This window comes from Thalassophryne amazonica, chromosome 4 (genome assembly GCF_902500255.1).
Source record: "Thalassophryne amazonica chromosome 4, fThaAma1.1, whole genome shotgun sequence".
Taxonomy (NCBI): Eukaryota; Metazoa; Chordata; class Actinopteri; order Batrachoidiformes; family Batrachoididae; genus Thalassophryne; species Thalassophryne amazonica.
This window is the reverse complement of record NC_047106.1, coordinates 10002208-10022036: the sequence shown is the minus strand read 5'-3', so window position 1 is coordinate 10022036 and position 19829 is coordinate 10002208. Positions and strand designations below refer to the sequence as shown.

General features: G+C 40.7%; 1 protein-coding gene across 1 annotated transcript in view; it reads right to left on the bottom strand.

Annotated features, from left to right (window-relative positions):
- Positions 1 to 19829, bottom strand: part of si:cabz01090165.1 (uncharacterized protein LOC100333421 homolog) — a 950945-nt gene that overhangs the window by 143284 nt on the left and 787832 nt on the right. The window lies entirely within an intron of this gene.

Genomic DNA, 19829 nt, shown 5'->3' with positions numbered 1-19829 from the left:
GTAGCTACAAGGAGGCAAGGATGGCAAGGAGCAAAGGAAAGTGAACAAGGTTAAGAAGGATGGAAAAATGATGGAGGAAAAAGGAAAGGAAGGAAACAAATGTCTATAAGCAGGAAAGGATCAAATATGCACAGTTTGAAGATGGGCAGACAAAGGTTGAAAAGGGAGTTGAAGGGAATGAATCAGGGAGAAAAGGGTTTAAGTACGTTGGTCACTGTTACATACTGATGTTTCCTCTAATTGCATCCATAGAATTCTCATGTAATCATTGTGCAGCTCAAAAGGCACGAGTCAGCACAATCCCGCTAAGGAAAATTAGTCGCAGTGAGCGCGGGCGTAGAGGGCATGCCGTTTGGCCAAAGTGAGTTCTGTTCTTGTAATTACCCCTCATGTAATCAGCAGGCTGAATGTCACATTGGCTCAATTCTCATTAATCAGAATGCTTTTGTGCATTCTCAACAAAGCCAACCTACTGTCCAAGTGACAAAAAGAACCTTTTAAAAGAGAGATTTTCACAAAGCTCTGCGGTGTCTCGAAGCAGAAAATAGCTCCTAATTGGCGTGATATTCCAGACAGTCCTCAAGACAAACAGCAGCCGCGATCAATCTCTCAAAGAGCTGCAAACAAGCGATGATCACATTCAGGGTGGGTGGTCGTAAAGTGCAAGAGGGGGTCGGGGAGGACGTGTGGTCCGACAGTGAGACTGACGAACACGTCAAATTATCAATACCTTCAAAACGGTGCAGGACAGAAGGAAATCAAGAAGAAACTCAGTCTCCTCTGTTGATTTTCCATTATGGTACACGTGAGGTTGTATTATTAGGCGACAGCATCATTTTAAAGTGGCAGCACCTTTATTTAATTAACCTGAAATATTAAAAAGAAAAGTCAATAGTATTCCAACCCTGATTAGAAATGTTGGGATGATATGAAAATCTAGTGTAATCCCAGTGGATAAATCCACTCTTATCTAGCAAAATTCCCCCAAATAAAAAAAATAACACATTTTAAATTTCTTAAATTAATGAAGAAAATAAATATTTGAAATTAAGCAATGCAATGAGTTTGAACATGTTTCTCAACATTTTCCAAAGAAAGCCTCAAGATTCAACAGATTCCAAAGGTCCTTGAAAATTATATATATATATATATATATATATATATATATATATATATATATATATATATATATATATATATATATATATATATATATATATATATATATGTGTGTGTGTGTGTGTGTGTGTGTGTGTGTGTGTATGTGTATACAGTGAGGAAATTAAGTATTTGAATGCCCTGCGATTTTGCAAGTTCTCCCACTTAGAAATCATGGAGGGGTCTGAAATTTTCATATTAGGTGCATGTCCACTGTGAGAGACATAATCTAAAAAAAAAAAAAAAAAATCAGGAAATCACAATGTATGATTTTTTAATAATTTATTTGTATGTTACTGCTGCAAATAAGTATTTCAACACCTGTGAAAATCAATGTAAATATTTGGTACAGTAGCCTTTGTTTGCAGTTACAGAGGTCAAACGTTTCCTGTTGTTTTTCACCAGGTTTGCACACACTGCAGCAGGGATTTTGGCCCATTCCTCCATACAGTTCTTTCAGGTTTGGAGTGATGACAGCATCATGTGTTACTAATGTAATCTTTGTGACTGTGGTCCCAGCTCTCTTCAGGTCATTGACCAGGTCCTCCTGTGTAGTTCTGAGCTTTCTCAGAATCATCCTTACTCCACAAAGTGAGATCTTGCATGAAATCCCAGACTGAGGGAGACTGACAGTCATCTTCTGTTTTTTTTCCACTTTCTAAAAATAATCATAACAGTTGTTGTCTTCTACCAAGCTGCTTGCCTGTTGTCCTGTAGTCCATCCCAGCCTTCTGCAGGTCTACAGTTTTGTCCCTGGTGTCCTTAGACAGCTCTTTGGTCTTGGCTATGGTGGACAGGTTGGAGTGTGATTGATTGAGTGTGTGAGCAGGTGTCTTTTATACAGGTAACAAGTTCAAACAGGTGCAATTTAATACAGGTAAAGAGTGCAGAATAAGAGGGCTTCTTAAAGAAAAATTAACAGGTCTGTGTGAGCCAGAATTCTTGCTGGTTGGTACGTGTTCAAATACTTATTTGCAGCAGTAACATACAAATAAATTATTAAAAAAATAATGCATTGTGATTTCCGGATTTTTATTTTAGTTTTGTTAGATTATGTCTCTCACAGCAGGGGTGGTGGCCAAGTGGTTAATGCGCTTGGTTTCAGTGCAGAAGGTTCTGGGTTCAAATCCCACCCCTGCCACATTTCTCCATGTAATGTGGAGTTGCGTCAGGAAGGGCATCCCGCATAAAACCTGTGCCAATTCAACGTGCAGATCCACCTTGGATTTGCTGTGGCGACCCTGAGTGCAAACAAAGGAGCAGCCGAAGTGACTTACTTTTAGATTCTGTCTCTCACAGTGGACATACACCTAAGATGAAAATTTCAGACCCCTCCGTAATTTCTTATGGCCCAGTCACACGGCACTTAACGAAGGACAATGAAGCCCTGACGAAACAAGAAATCTGGACTTTCGTTGACTTTCGTTGGCATTGTTTAACCTTCGTGAAGCTTCATTCCTGCAGCTGGAGCTTCGTCAGGATTTGAACGAAGGGCAACGAAAACCCCAATTCCTCCGTGTTTCGTTTTGCTGTCGTTCTTGATGTTTTTTAATAGTTTGTTTAGTTTTTGTCACGTTATTGTTTAATTTGACTTCATTGGAGCAGCTGATTGTTTTCACACCATGCAGAAGCCGGTTTGTGAGCGCTGCTTCTGCTGCTGCGTTCATGTACCGTTGGAAATTACAAGGCAAACTCAGCCTATTTGCTTGGATTTTTTTTATCTGGGTAGGGAGTCAGGTTCAATGGGCTCGGGCACCTTATATACAGAAGAATTAATCTTTTGTGTGGATACAATTAATTATTTTGCCACAAGCAACTTCTGAATTTGAAACAACAAAAAAGTTGTGTATTTTCCGATGGTACCTGAACACAGCGGTAGCGAGAACAGCAGCTCCTGCGTGCGCTTATTATTTTTTATTAAATATAACAATATAAGTGTAAGAATGACGATCCAGCCCTTATGTACATGTTGCAAAGGAAGACAGAATTCACGTTGTGGATCAGCTGCAGCTGGTGGAAATAACCACACGAGTCAATGCGCATTCACACGCACTGATCACTTTACTGCTCATATATAATCAATCATCTTTACACTTATATTTATTCCCTGTTTTGACAGTTTTCTGTTATAAATCCATATATATGGCTTAGTAATGTAATACAGTGATACAGCAGTGACCACAGCACACCAGAGTTTTTTTTTTTTTTTAATTGGAGTGAGCGCGCAGCAGACAGTGAGGTTCTGATGATGATGGAGATGATCCCTCTTTTGTTCTGGACGAGGAACCAGAGCAGGTGGTCCACCGACGTGCACACAGATCTCCACAGATTCTGTTTGCAGTTTCTCCAGGACTCAGGCGCTATGAGCTCCGAGTCCTGGAACTCAGAGATACAGACACACACTGCTCCAGCTGTGGCTCCAGAGGCATTTCATTTAAGGTGTCGAGATCATTAGCTTCGGTTTTGTTAATTTCCTCGTTCGTCCCTTTTGCGCTCTTGCTTCACAGGCTATTCGGTGATAAAGCTCTTTCTTCCACCTTTTCTCAACAAATTGTGACTTTTTTTACTTTTTCCCTTCGTTCAGGAATCGTCGTGTGCTGTGTGACTGGGCCATAAGTGGGAGAACTTGCAAAATTGCAGGGTGTTCAAATACTTATTTTCCTCACTATATATATATATATATATATATATATATATATATATATATATATATATATATATATATATATATATATATATATAGATAGATATAATCATTAGGGTTATAAGGGAGCAATTATTGTGGAAAATACTGAGAAACATGTTCAAAGGTCCTTCCAAATTACATACATTTAATCCAATATGAATGAAATGACAGAGGACAGAGTTCTTATTTGATCCCCTCTGACAATTATCCTAACACAACAACCCATATTATCACAGGTATTTGTAATAAAATGCTGAGAAAAAAAATGTTATCCACAACAACTAGCAGTCATAACTCATCATAACTAGACATGTTTAGTAGCAGAGCTCTGTCTCAGCTCACACATTACCTGCCAGTACAAAATATTGATGCCTGTAATTATTCAGACATTTATGGATTAAAAATATTTTAAACTGAAGACTTTTATGTATATGTACCTAAACTGTTTTTGTATCAAGCTGTAAACATAATTATTATTAAAGTTGGACATTTTAACATGGGATTCTGTAGGAATGTGCTTGTTTTTGGAACCAGCGTCAAGTGTTGAAGGGATATTTTCCCCTCAGTGCATGAGGGTCCATTCCCACTTTCACATGAACTCTTTGTCACGATTTCGGGTAAGAAGACGGTGACTTTCTGACTACTTTATTTAAGAAATGGGATCTCAGATACGTCTAAATGACTAACAGGTCGTCCAGCACACCTGGAAATCCAGGAAAAAGAAACAGAAGTCAGTTTGAGTTCTATTCTCATTTTTACTCAGAATCCTGACAGTAGTTACAAGGTGGATCTGCACAGGGTCGGACTGGGAACAAATTTCGGCCCTGGCATTTTTCCTCTGGACCAGCCCACTATTGGCCCGACGAATCCACCCCCAAACACGCACACCCACCCGTCCATACTGAACCCCCAATGAATAAATACTATACACCTAAACACCATGAACACACACCTAAACACACACTTTCACTGTCATTTCACCTTGATCATAGTACAAAACGCGTTCCCGGCGCCACGAGGGGGCGTCCTGATAACATTAAAGGCAATTACATATTTTGACAAAATGACAAGTTTAAATGACTATATATATATATATATATATATATATATATATATATATATATATATATATATATATATATATATATATATATACGAGGTCTGTCAATAAAGTATAGGTCCTTTTTAATTTTTTCAAAAACTATATGGATTTCATTCATATGTTTTTACGTCAGACATGCTTGAACCCTCGTGCGCATGCGTGAGTTTTTCCACGCCTGTCGGTGATGTCATTCGCCTGTGAGCACTCCTTGTGGGAGGAGTCGTCCAGCCCCTCGTCGGAATTCCTTTGTCTGAGAAGTTGCTGAGAGACTGGCGCTTTGTTTGATCAAAATTTTTTCTAAACCTGTGAGACACATCGAAGTGGACATGGTTCGAAAATTAAGCTGGTTTTAGGTGAAAATTAACAGCTGATGAGAGATTTTGAGGTGATACTGTCGCTTTAAGGACTTCCCACGGTGCGAGACGTCGTGCAGCGCTCTCAGGCGCCGTCGTCAGCCTGTTTCAAGCTGAAAACCTCCACATTTCAGGCTCTATTGATCCAGGACGTCGTGAGAGAACAGAGAAGTTTCAGAAGAAGTCGGTTTCAGCATTTTATCCAGATATTCCACTGTTAAAGGAGATTTTTTTTAATGAAAGACGTGCGGACGGATTGCAGCGTCGGCTCGGCTAGTTTTTGAAAAAAATAAAAAGGATCTATACTTTATTGACAGCCCTCGTATATATATATATATATATATATATATATATATATATATATATATATATATATATATATATAAAACATCATGAGGTTTATGTCACAGAAATCCTACTTTACAATCACACTGCAGTCATTGTTAAATTATTTCCTTTTGCATTTATAATAAACATTTGTATTTATTTAGTGTTTGTTTTTCTGGTTGAAATAAGATATAAATAATCTACCAGACTTCAAAAAATATACAAGTTTCCATGTTATTTTATTTGTCTAAAAATAAACGTCTGAGGTTCCTTATGTTAAACAAGAAATGATCTAATCTGAAATAACAGGTGATTTTAATGCAGATGAAAGGTTTCTAAAGAAACATTTATTGATTTATTTACCTATTTTAATTACAAGTGTTCTAAACTTTTTTTTAACAGTAATCAGAAATTTTGAGGTAACAACAACAAAAAAACATTTCCAAGGATTTTTCTTCAGAAAACTGCTCTATAAATGAGCAGTCCTGTCACACGTTAATGTTTTGTACAGATCAGTGGTTTCTGCACCAATCGGATTGGTCTAATCCATTTTGTAGAGATCAGTGGTTTCTGCCACGAGTCTTCCCTGTTTTGGCCCGACTTGGACAATGCGAAGGTACGTCACAGCTCAGAGTGTCGAAAGTTGGCGCACCTCATTTCGACAGAACACCGGCTCTGTGGTATGCAGGAGATCACTTGACCGAGCGTCTATACGTTCAAATAATGATTTAAAAAAAATACTGTCATCACTCTTCACTCTTAGTCTCTTACAATGGTGCAGCGTAAATACACGAGCTTTCCAGGAGCGCACGTCTCCTCCGCACTTTTTTTTTTTGGGGGGGGGGGGGGTGATGATAAACTCATCGCCCCCTTAATTTTTTTTTTTTCTGGTGCCGGGTCTGACAAAACAGAAGCCAAAGCAGCACACAAGCGGAAAAAAAGTTTTTGTCTACAAAGTGTGTGTGTGAGAGAGAGAGAGAGAGAGAGAGAGAGAGAGAGAGAGAGAGAGAGAGAGAGAGAGAGAGAGAGAGAGAGGGAGGTAATGTGTACCCACTGCTAGGATTCACACAGCAGCAAATTAAAGAGCTGAAGTCTGTAGCTGTTGCATTTAAAGATTAACAAAAGTAAAGCACAGTTAATTAGGATAAAAGAAACTATTCCAACCTTGTAATCAGTAGGATAGCGGAGAGAAGTCCAGGCGCCGAGGAGTCAGTATATTCACAGGGGCGGGAGCGGCCGCCTGCTCTTCTTGCAATCTGATTGGCCACCCTGTATGCTTCTCCAATTGTCATTGGCTGTTGGTCATGTCAATCATTGTGCTCGATGTAAGTCTCCGTTGTGTGATCAAACAAACAAAACTGAAACCTAGAATAAGACTGCGCCGTGTATGAAACACTACAGAACTTTTATTTTGACACAAATTTAGGAAGTGGTTCTGCAGCCGCGCCGATTAAATGCTGTAGCTTCACCGATCACGGACTTTCCTCGTGTTGACAGCAGCGCGCGGTTCGAGAACACTGTATATTTCCATAATCTCTATAAATATGGAAGGGCCGGCCCATGCACGTCTAAATCACAGATTATCAGTCCGAGCCTGGATCTGCATGTTGAATTGACCCACATTTAATCTAGATGCTCTTCCTGATGCAACTCCACATTACATGGAGATCTTGAACTGAGCACCTTCTGCACTAGAAGCAATCACACTTAACCACTTCTTCACCACTTTTGTCGCTGCCCGATCTGTGAGGGTGTGTCAGCCTTTAGTCTGAATAATGTGACAGGATTCCAATCTCAGCTCCCCACTGTGGGCAAGGAAGGGAAGGAATGACAATGAATTTGGGAGGAAACAGATTGTGGGGGAGAAAAATGAAAAGGCAGCACTAAAAGAACAAAGGACAAAGGAAGGAGAGAAGGTGAAGGAGGTGGAAGGGGAATGGCACAACACCATACAGCACGTGTGAGAGATGAAGAGCGAGGTTCTGGATGAGGTTCAGAAGGTCCGGCGCATTAATGAGTTCAGAGTTTAAATCCACACGCTTTCTCTTCATGAAAGTCGTGCAAAGGTCTGCACGCCGGTCCTGAGGGACACGCCGGTAGAGGACGACGTCACTTAATGTTCTTTGGAAAACTGGTTATTTTTCTCCGGGTTATTAAAAAGGTGTCCAGCAGCGCTATGAAAAAGGGGAGGGGCTGCCTGAGTACTGTTGGACTTCAGAGTTGGTGCCAGAAATATGGGCTTAGTTTTACAAAGCACTTGACCCTCCGCTCGTTGCACAAAACAGAAAAACTTTGCAGGAACTTTTTTTCAAATAGCGAATTTTTGGCAAATGCCTACTTGCTTCTGAGTGATTGTGAGATGAATCGTAAGGTTTGTTAGCAGCTCTGATCTTAAGTGCCTTGGTTTAAATTAGCTTATTTTCGTGTAGAACAAGGAAATGTTCCCAAAGCAGATTGTAGACAGCGAGAGAAGAAAAATGCAGACATTTCAGGATGTTTATTAAAATTCAGGCTGACCTGAGCTACTGACAAATGGAATTTGTACAAGCACAAATTGCCTTTATGAGGCAATTTAACAATTCAATAAAAACTTTTTCTCCGTCCTCATTATTATGATCTACCTTATGACATAAACTCTATTTTAATATACAGTATTTACCATATTTTCCGTATACGTGGCACCTCTCAAAAAATAAGCCTATTGAAGAGCAAAAAAATAGATGTTTTACCTTATTTCTGTAGGTGGATCTAACTTTTTAACACAGCATTTCTCTGGGTGCATGTTTAACAACAGGTAGGAAATCAAATCAAATCAATTTTATTTATATAGCGCCAAATCACAACAAACAGCTCCTGCTCTTAGTTGCTCCACTGGAATTATTATCTTCCATGGCTTTAAACACACATCCACTTTGACGCAGTCACCCAAATTTTAACTTTGTGTTCGTCCAATATTGACTGAAATATCACTCTTTTGTGAGCTGGTGTTCTGCCTAAATCAAATCAAATCAACTTTATTTATATAGCACCAAATCACAACAAACAGTTGCCCCAAGGTGCTTTATATTGTAAGGCAAGGCCATACAATAATTACGGAAAAACCCCAACGGTCAAAACGACCCCCTGTGAGCAAGCACTTGGCAACAGTGGGAAGGAAAAACTCCTTTTTAACAGGAAGAAACCTCCAGCAGAACCAGGTTCAGGGAGGGGCAGTCTTCTGCTGGGACTGGTTGGGGCTGAGGGAGAGAATCAGGAAAAAGACATGCTGTGGAAGAGAGCAGAGATCGATCACTAATGATTAAATGCAGAGTGGTGCATACAGAGCAAAAAGAGAAAGAAACAGTGCATCATGGGAACCCCCCAGCAGTCTAAGTCTATAGCAGCATAACTAAGGGATGGTTCAGGGTCACCTGATCCAGCCCTAACTATAAGCTTTAACAAAACGTTTTAAGCCTAATCTTAAAAGTAGAGAGGGTGTCTGTCTCCCTGATCCGAATTGGGAGCTGGTTCCAGAGGAGAGGAGCCTGAAAGGCCCGACCACTGCATACTGCTGTGGAGGTGGATGCGCCTACTGAGGTGGTATCCAGATTTACAGATTTTGACGGTATCTCGTTAGGCGCACTGACGAAGCTCGTGACGTCTACTAAAAGCACAACCTGTTTAATTGATCCTATACCAACGAAACTGTTTAAGGACTTGTGGCCCATTCTTGGACCAACTGTGCTGGAAATTGTAAATCTCTCATTGACTTCTGGATCTGTTCCTAGGTGTTTTAAGTCTGCAGTGAGCAAACCATTACTTAAAAAATCTAATCTCGACCCTAGTGTATTGAAGAATTATAGACCGATATCAAATGTGTCATTTTGTTCTAAAATCCTGGAAAAGTGGTCTCGCGACAGCTCATGGACTATCTCACTGAGAATAATCTTTTTGAGCCACTGCAGTCTGCTTTTAGAAGATTTCACTCCACAGAGACAGCACTTACTAAAGTAGTGAATGACCTTTTGCGAGCAATGGACTCAGATATCACTACGGTCCTGGTGCTGCTGGATCTTAGTGCTGCATTTGACACAGTGGATTACCATATTCTACTCAATAGGCTGGAGAATCACTTTGGGATTACTGGAACTGCTCTTGCATGGTTGACGTCGTACTTGTCTAGTCGTTCCTACTGTGTATTGTGTAATGGAACCTCCTCCGATCGTAGAGACATGAAGTTTGGGGTTCCTCAGGGATCCGTTTTGGGCCCCTTGCTTTTTTATCTTTATGTAGCACCCCTCGGGAATATATTGCGGCGTTTTGGGATTCCCTTTCATTGCTATGCTGATGACACTCAATTGTATATGCCAATAACTGCTGGTAATCTTACTCACATAAAGTCCTTGGAGGATTGTCTTGCATCAGTGAGAAGTTGGATGTCTAGTAATTTCCTACTTTTAAATTCTGATAAGACTGAGGTTATGGTTTTTGGTCCAGCGAGATATCGGCATCAATTTGATCAGCTAGCATTTAGCTTAGGTCCATGTGTTATACATCATACGGATAAAGTGAGGAACCTTGGAGTAATTTTTGATCCTGCATTGTCCTTTGATCTCCACATTAGAGACATTACAAGGACTGCCTTTTTTCATTTGCGAAATATAGCGAGGATCCGTCCTATTCTGTCTATGGCTGATGCTGAGACTTTGATTCATGCGTTTGTCTCTTCTAGATTGGACTATTGTAATGCTCTATTCTCTGACTTACCGCAGTCCAGGATCAGGGGTCTTCAATTGGTTCAGAATGCTGCTGCCAGACTTTTGACACGGAGCAGAAAGTTTGACCACATTACGCCAATTTTGGCATCCCTGCACTGGCTTCCTGTTTCTGCAAGATCGGATTTTAAAGTACTTATTTTAGTTTATAAAATTGTTCATGGATCTTGCGCCTCCCTATCTGGCTGACTTGATAAGCCCCTATGTACCAGCTCGGGCCCTGCGTTCTCAGGTTGCAGGACTTATGTGTGTTCCCAGGGTGAATAAGAAGTCTGCCGGTCACAGAGCTTTCTCCTATCGTGCCCCAGCTCTGTGGAACGATCTGCCGGCACACATTCGGCAGTCGGACACTGTGGAGACCTTTAAATCACATTTAAAGACTCATTTGTTTTCCCTGTTTTATCATTAGTGTTATGATGTGTTTTTAATCTTGTACTTTTTTACTGCTGTTTTTTTCTTATGGTTGTTTTTATTGTGTTTTAAATTTTTAATTGTTTTTATGTTGTGAAGCGCCTTGAGATGATTTTGTCATGAATTGGCGCTATATAAATTAATAAATTTGGATTTGAATTTGAAAGCTGAAGGCTCTGCCTCCCATTCTACTCTTACAAACCCTAGGAACTACAAGTTCTATTGGGGTGATATGGTACTAAGAGGTCCCTAAGATAAGATGTGACCTGATTATTCAAAACCTTATAAGTAAGAAGAAGAATTTTAAATTCTATTCTAGAATTAACAGGAAGCCAATGAAGAGAGGCCAATATGGGTGAAATATGCTCTCTCCTTCTAGTCCCCGTCAGTACTCTAGTTGCAGCATTTTGAATTAACTGAAGTCAGTGCGCACATGTGCACACAACAGCATGTGCTGTTACTTAAAAAAAACTTTTAAAGACCAAAAATAAGTACAAAGAACAAATAAAGGTGCAGTATATTAGATGTTATTAGATGCAGTTTGGACAAAAGAAAATACCAGATGGACACACATTGCTGGACTAATGCCATATGATACACATCACTGGACAGCCGATTCTCAATACGTATCATAATATCAAAAATTTTTGTGCTCAGTATTGGTTATATAAATTTTATTTAAATGCATGTATACCTTCACATCCCAGTTTATTTATACAGAAAACCTTAATGTAGAAAACATTTTTGTGTGGCTTATCAATTCCACTTAGTGATTAAATATTTTAGTTGTTAAAACCATTATTACTACTAATACTACTAGTAGTACTAGTGTACATAAAAAAAAAAAAATCATTGAGAAACGTAGTTCCTTAATTCTATGTGTGTATCTGTTGGGGGGGGGGTACTTTTGGCTCAGTCCCTGCCAGTGAGCACAAAGGTAAGAAGGTTTTATACATGCTTCTTTAACTCGTGCCATCCTCAGAAAGAGACTTTGTATGCCTTTGGAAGACAAAAAAAAAAAAAAGCCCAAGGCCTTAGTATTTTTTTTGTTTGTTTGTGTCACCACAGGTGTGCTGCTGTTCCTTGGATTTATCTGCTGTTGGCTCCACGTCTCTTCACACATACCATGATCTATGACATCTAGTGCAAGAATGAGGAACTGCATGCCAATTGTGAAAAATCGGAGCTGCCTCCAATGCCTTGTACACCTGTTGCTACAGCTATTTGCACACAGCAGCAGCTGAAAGACAGAATGTGCCCTGTGAGAGCCCATTTGATCCCTCTGGCGGCAGGTGTTGGCCAAATTCCAGGTGACACACACAAACATCTAACACCGCTTGCTTGGCACTTAGGAAATGTGTGGCCACGCCTATCCGTCAACTCGATGTTCGCTCATACGAGCTGTTCCGCCGTGCTTCTCCCTGATTTGCGCTTATTCGTACTATGTGTGAAGGGGGCCCTTAACACAGCCAGAGGGTGTGCACAGAATTTGAAAGAAAAAACAAATCATAAATATATTTCCAAAGCACCACGGTTGTGCTGCTCTTGTCTGTTGCATCGTCACCACACTGTGAGACACAGTGTGATGGTGCAAACTGTTTCAAAGAGATTGGAGCTGCTGCAAAAAACCTGGGACTAGCGGCTTACCATTGTGAGTGGTGATATATCAAAACCATACCGAACGTCTCATACCGGTATCGACCCTAAACCCACATCCCTGGAAACACTATAATAAAAATGAGCCCATTTGATTTTTTTAATAACATATTTAGTTTGGGATTTTTGTGCATTGTTGTATTTCCTTTTTGTTCGCATTTATTTTCTGAAAGTTGTAGCTTATTTTGTTTAGTTCCTTGATTATTGGGAATGCCCTGTATAAAAATAATAATAAGAGTAATTGCAAATGCATGATATTTCAACATATAAGTCACACCTGAATCTAAGTCATAGGACATAACTGGACAACACTTTCATTGCTAATAAAAATGAAAGCTTGTCAAAGAAAGAAAAGTCACAGAGCGCTGACCTGATGAGATTCAACTGTTTCTTTGAATTGTCAAAGAAGTAATTTGGTGAAAGCTTCGATACTTCAGTCACATGAATGTATTCTCTTTTGGCTGCTCCATGTGTTGTCATCATACTGACATCTGCTGGTCGAATTATTTATAGCACAATGCTATAAAATGATGATTTTAAAATTGATGGTTGAAAAACCCATGTACTATTAGCATTTGTAGTGATGTTTTATACCTGAAACGCTCCCTCTGAGATGCTGTGCAGCTGGTTGTTGGCCAGTATGAGGTGTCGAAGGTTAACCAGACCCTGGAAGTGGGAGTCATCCAGAATGGTAAGGCGGTTGGCATCCAGGTGGAGTGCATGAAGATCTTGGAGGTCGGCGAAGGCGTACGGTCGGATTTGGCTGATGGTGTTTCTGCTCAAGGTCAGGTGGATCTGAGCGTGTAGACAAAGAACGGGAAGAACACAAAACCATTGTCAACACAAATGCTTCCAATGGCACCAAAACCTTTACTTGAAACCTTTTCACTTTGAGATCACAAAAATGTGATTGCAGCTGTAGCCAGTGAGTGAAGACGGGAAAACTTTTGTTTTATTTCTGTTTGTGCATGTGTAGATTTCACCGCCAATGTCATATTTTTCTTCACTAAAAGTGCTAGTCACTGCCATCAACAATAAACATGATGCAAGTTTAAAGTCAGGGAAAATATGGTTTGGAGTTTATTTTGAGATCTGTTGAAGTTGCCCTTTTGACACCCACACATCCTTTTCGGCAATTTATGGATGAAGTGATGAAGTGCATCTGCTGAAGGTTAACACAGGACTCAGAAAAATGCAGCAATGCTTTAATAATATGAGTAAGAGTATTTAAAAAAAGTGAACTTGTCCTTCAAGGACACGTCATAGTTGGTGAGATACTTCAGTTGATGAGTCTTCACTGAAGAAAACTAAGAGGCTGGTGTTTAAACAGAGTGCTTAGAGCTACAGTTGGAGGATTTAAGGGTGAGGATTAGCAGAAATGGAATACAGCATTCATAACAATCTGTTCATTACTGCTTCAACAAATGAACGTTTCCCAAAGCTTAGATACATACAAGGGAGTGCACCCTCTCATGGAGGCCACCATCTTCCACCGCTATGTTGATACAGCTCAAAAGGGATGTACTTTATTTTTCAGAGTATAAGTTAAAGAGGAAAAACCCAGATATAAGGTTGGGCTGGAGTATAAGTTGCACCTGTTAAACATTTTGTCTTGAAGAAGAAAAATCTAAATAAAATGCTGTTTTCCAGTTTATAAATTGGAAATGTTGTTTTATCATGTCCATAATTTGGGATTTTTCTGTGCAATGTTCTATCGTACTTTTTAATATTGGCATTGGTTCTTTTATTATTGACTTAATTTTGTTCAATCCTTTAAAATAGACTTTCACAGGAATCAAACAATAATGCTAATTACTATTATTATTACTATGTGTTATAAAAGTTAATGTTAATGTGCTATGAAATATATTTTCCATTATCAGCGTCTTAGTAATTGATTGAACAATGCCATGGAGGAGGAAGAGCATAGATAGGATTGATAAAGTGAGACATTCGTTCATCAGTGCATGATGAAGAAGCAGAAAACAGACTGTGTGACTGATTGTCTTATGCTATGTGATGAGACGAGACATTATACCACCAATGCATGATGAATGATTGATTGAGAACGGACTTTGAAACTGACTGTCTTTTACTATCAAATGATTTAATTCATTGGACTTTGGCACATCTTGGAACTGTATACCTGTACAAGTGACATGAAAACTGAATGTATTTGTATTGCTCTTCAGACCTACACTCTGTATGGCATGTACCTAAATAAAAGATCTTAGAAACTGAAACTTTTTCCTCTGGTGTTTGTTGTCTGTCTCAGAGAGTTTTTAGGTAATTTTTCCTAACATTATGAACAGCCACTGCATGATTTTTCAGTATAGAAGTCACACGTGAGTATAAGTAACAGGTGAGTATAAGTAACAGGACCTCCAAGATTAGTTAAAAAACAAACCTGTGACTTAAACTCTGGAAAATACAGTAGTAACTATACTTTTCACATTTTGCATCACGGACAGAAAACTGGCAAAAAATAAAAAATAAAAACGGCATAAACAGTGGTTGCTTCCATGTCCATTCACTACCAGTTGTTGGTGGGAAGTGATTGTTTAGTGGTTTAATTAATTAATGTATCTGGTCTGCCCACTCATTAGTCCTCAATAACAAATTTAAAGAAATTCAATTTCAAGATTTTACATAAACACAGAACACCAGTCTTTTTGAATAAGATTGACTCAAGAAGATCACCTTTGTGTCTTAAATGTAAGACAACTGATGGAACTTATCTGTGCTGCTTCTGGACCTGCCCAAAGATTTCCAAATTCTGGTTTTGTATAATTAAGGAAATAAGCCATATTTTGAATTTGTAAAGATCCGGGTCAGTCCTTGTTGGGGCTTCCACCCCTAAACGAACTTCAAGATAAACATAAATTTAAATTGCTGAGTAAATTATTATTCATGGCACAAAAATGTGTACTATTCAAATGGATAAATGAGAAACCACCAACTGTCATGCAGTGGTATGAAGAAATTTTCAGAGTTCTACCCATGGAAAGTCAGTCCATTCGTGCAACCTAACAAGCTTGCAATCCCTGATTTTTGCCAAATGGAGGATCAGACATGTCAATTAACACAGGGGAAGGGAAGAGAGCACGAATAATCACCAGACAGGATAACACAATCTGCAACTTCACCACTAGATGGCAGTAAATTCTACACACTGTGGCTTTAAAGTTTGAGTACTACAGATGGAGTGGTAGAAACAAACAGCACCCAGGACTCGGTATATGAATAGAATGACGCCTCTGGCGTTGGCAGATTCAACTGTACACAGAACATCCAAACTGTGAGCATTGAGATTTAATCTGTTTCCACCCACATGTTTCCAAACTCGTTTGGGGAAAACACAGTGATCACCAGAGAGATCTGCGGCATGCTGTGTCACCACCACATGACTAAAATCCTTTCCTCACTCTGCCTCCACCAGGAGCGAGCACCATGTGGGCCCTCGTCTTCACTCAGGGGGAACTGATTTTTCAAATCAGTGAGGACGAGAACGTTTCAAGCTGCGACAAGCATCTTTATTTAAAACAAAGTGGAGTTAGCATTTTCTTATACTGAAGCTTCAAAGTACCTCATTTTCACCTCAGCTTGATGACGGCGGAAATAAACTGGTAAAGCGACCAGATTTCAGATCTGCTCTCAACATATTGTGTTAGGACAAGCAGATGTTCGTTACGTTTTCTAAGTTCAGTGTGATGTAAACGTGAGAACCAGACTCACGGTGCTGGATTGAGCTTCTTCACTGTGTTACTGGGAAAAATAAAATATAAACAAATCACGCACACACACACACACACACACACACACACGCTTTTTTTGGGTTATCTCAATAACAATGAAACCTAGATGGATCAGAGTAGGTGGGCATATTACTTTGATAGATATCTAAAGGTGATTAAATTTTGAAGTAGTTTTATCCAAGGATAAAGGACATGGAAAACATGATCCAACCCCCACCCACCAAAAAAAAGAAACACATTTTTTTAAAGCTAAAAAAAACCCAAAAAGAATCTTGGATTAACCCTCTGGGGTCTGAGGGCATTTTTTGGCCAGTTCACTCGCCTGGCATAAATGTTTTATTATTGCTGTTAACAGCTCTCCCTGCATCCCACAATCAAGTTTTATGTCTCTTTTTCAGGACAACCTGTTCTTTCATAATATATATGCTTTTGTTGTGTTTTATAAGTGTAATAAAGGTTTACAATAAAAAAATAACAAAGGAAACAATAAAGCAAAAAATTATTTTCCACACACATTTATTCAAAACACACAGCAAACTATAATAAACAACTGTTTTGACACTTTATAAAGGTAATTTGAGGTCTTGTGTGAAAGACTGTACAACAAAAAAGTTCAAACAATAAACACAAATGCACATTTTAAACAATATATACAAAATGGTCTATGCATTTATGCTCCAGTCTGAGGAGCGGCCCCTCTACCTCACCTCATTGATATGGTAAACAGTGCTTTATGCCAGAGGGAGAGAGCCACAGAGCAATCCAGTAACGTTCAAATGCAAACTAGTGGAGCAATCCTGATAGTTACAAACTCTTTGTTTGAGCATGTGAGATTGTCATCAGAGGCTCTTCGTCTGCTCCGTCTGCTTTCACTTTCGCTATGCGTAATGGCGCAGGGCACACTGGAGGAGTTAGGGGGCTATTCAAACAGGCCAACTAGTAAGATATCACTCCTGAAAATGATTTTTGGTTTATCACGTGAGGTAAATCTGCCCTATGATTGGATTTTCGAAAACCATGTGACGGTGAACCAATTCTGATTGGACACTCACATTGCGCACGTCATCACACAGCTTCAATGAGGAGTACAAAGACGGCCGACAGTGGATTGAAAGTCAGCGGAGTTAACTTTTCAGCAAAAAATGTAAGTTTCTATCTCATATCATTAAAAAGTTATTTATAATTTAGTAAAGCTTGGTCCCAGCCATTGTATACGACAGCGTCGGCCCCTGAGAGTTAATCAAACTTGGTGCGACTGTTACGTGGATAGATATCTAAAGATTACTAAATTTTGGAGTAGTTTGGTCAAAGGTCAAGGAAAACCGTCCAAAAAAACAGTTTTTATTTTGAATATCTAAACAACCAAGAGACCTAGATGGATGATTTTAACCATTTGTTGATCAGCCAAATATTTGTGACTGACTGGTATGAATGACATGATAATGAAGTCACATAGAAGTCATACAAAGTCAAAAAACACCATAACAGACAGTACGTTTGTATTGTGTTGTGTGCAGGTTGTTCATCAGCCCTATGATGTCTTACTTTTCTGGTCTGTTTGCTAAAAACCCTAATTTATACCCTCCTACATGTTTATCCTGAACTTTAATACCCCTGTCACACGTAGCCACAATGACGCCGAATGGCGTCAGAATGACAAATCAACCCACATCTGAAAAGTGTCAGATTTCAGTTCCAAAACATTCTGACAGCAGTCTTTGAAAGTCCACCCACATGGTTGGTCCCAGTTGGCTGGCTGTCCCAACTGTGTTGCACATGTTTTGAACATGTGCAACACCTATCCGATGGCAGTCTGAGCGCCATCTGTGTGCAATTTACATACGATTTAATTACAATTTGGGTGCGTATGAGGGAACCTGCGGCATGACCTGCACATGCCACTTATCCACTTATAATGTCCACTTCCACTACTCTCTGACTGGCTTCCTGTCTCTGTGAGATCAGATTTTAAGGTTCTACTACTAGCCTATAAAATTGTTCCCAGACTGGCACCGCCCTAGCTAGCTGATCTAATTCAACCCTACGTTTGCATTCTCAGGGTGCAAAACTACTTAGTGTCCCTAGGGTGAATAAAAAGTCTGTGCGTCAAAGAGCTTTCTCTTATTGTGCCCCTGTTCTGTGGAATGATCTCCCTGCATCAATAAAACAGTCAGATTCTGTAGAGACTTTCAAGTCCAGACTTAAGACGCACTTATTTTCTCTTTCGTATGGCTAGCATTGTTGGGAAAGTGTAGTGACACGGACCCACAACAGGGGGCGTAAATGAACAGACAATGGGTGAGCCAAAATACAACACTTTACTGTTGTGAAATGTGCACAACGAAATACAGACAAATGCAGAATTTGGATTATAGTCAAATATACAAAGGTGACGTGTGGGCAGGCACGAGGATAGGAGACAACTGTCCAGAGAATAGCCGGGTCCCACACGATTTCCACCGCCACCGGATCTGGAGCACACTGGAGCCGCCAAGTCACGAGTCCCCAGGTGGCCACCGTCTCCAGCTGTCAGATCTGGTACTGCAGGCAGGAGGCAGAGACAGTTAATGGTGGATGTGTGAAAACACACCCAGTAAACAGTCAGCAACATCCTCTCCTGTCGGTAGGTGGGAAACACACCTCCACCTCCTGATCACAATTACATGCAGCATCTGTGTGAGTTACTTATCCGGTGAGGAGCGAAATCCGTCGTCTCCTCCACAGTTCCACCGACTCAGCCTCCAGCTGCGGATGAACTCTACGTACGCCTGCAAACAATCTCAAGAATAACACGTATATGTTGTAATACTGAATTACGGCTGAGAGTTTACCTATTGGTTGTAGATATCTCGGCAGCGAGGTGGAGTTGCTGCCCGGCTTTTATGGTGATGTGGTTGTGGTGAAGACGAGTGACAGCTGGTGCTGTTGATGAGTGACAGCTGTCACTCCCGGTTGCTCCGGCGCCCTCTCGTGCCTGAAGCCCACACTTCAGGCAGGGCGCTCTCTGGTGGTGGGCCAGCAGTACCTCCTCTTCAGCGGCCCACACAACAGGACTCCCCCCTCAACGGGTGCCTCCTGGCTTGTCGGGGTGTCGGGTGTAGAAATCGGCCAGGAGGGCCGGGTCCAGGATGAAGCTCCTCTTCACCCAGGAGTGTTCCTCAGGTCCATACCCCTCCCAGTCCACCAAGTACTGGAACCCCCGGCCCTTCCGACGGATGTCCAGGAGCCGGCTTACTGTCCATGCCGACTCTCCGTCGATGATCCGGGCAGGAGGTGGTGCCGGTCCGGGGGTGCAGAGAGGTGAAGTGTGGCAGGGCTTGATCCTTGACACATGAAAGACTGGATGGATCCGCAGCGAAGCTGGTAGCTTCAGCTTCACTGCGGCCGGGCTGAGGACTTTCAGGGTGGGGAACGGTCCAATAAATCTGTCCTTCAGTTTTTGGGATTCCACTTGCAGGGGAATGTCTTTGGTGGATAGCCAAACCTCCTGCCCGGGCTGGTATACAGGGGCCGGGGACCGCCGGTGATCTGCATGGGCCTTGGCCCTCGTCCGGGCTTTCAGCAGGGCAGAGCGGGCCGTACGCCACACCCGACGGCACCTTCTTAGGTGGGCCTGGACCGAGGGCA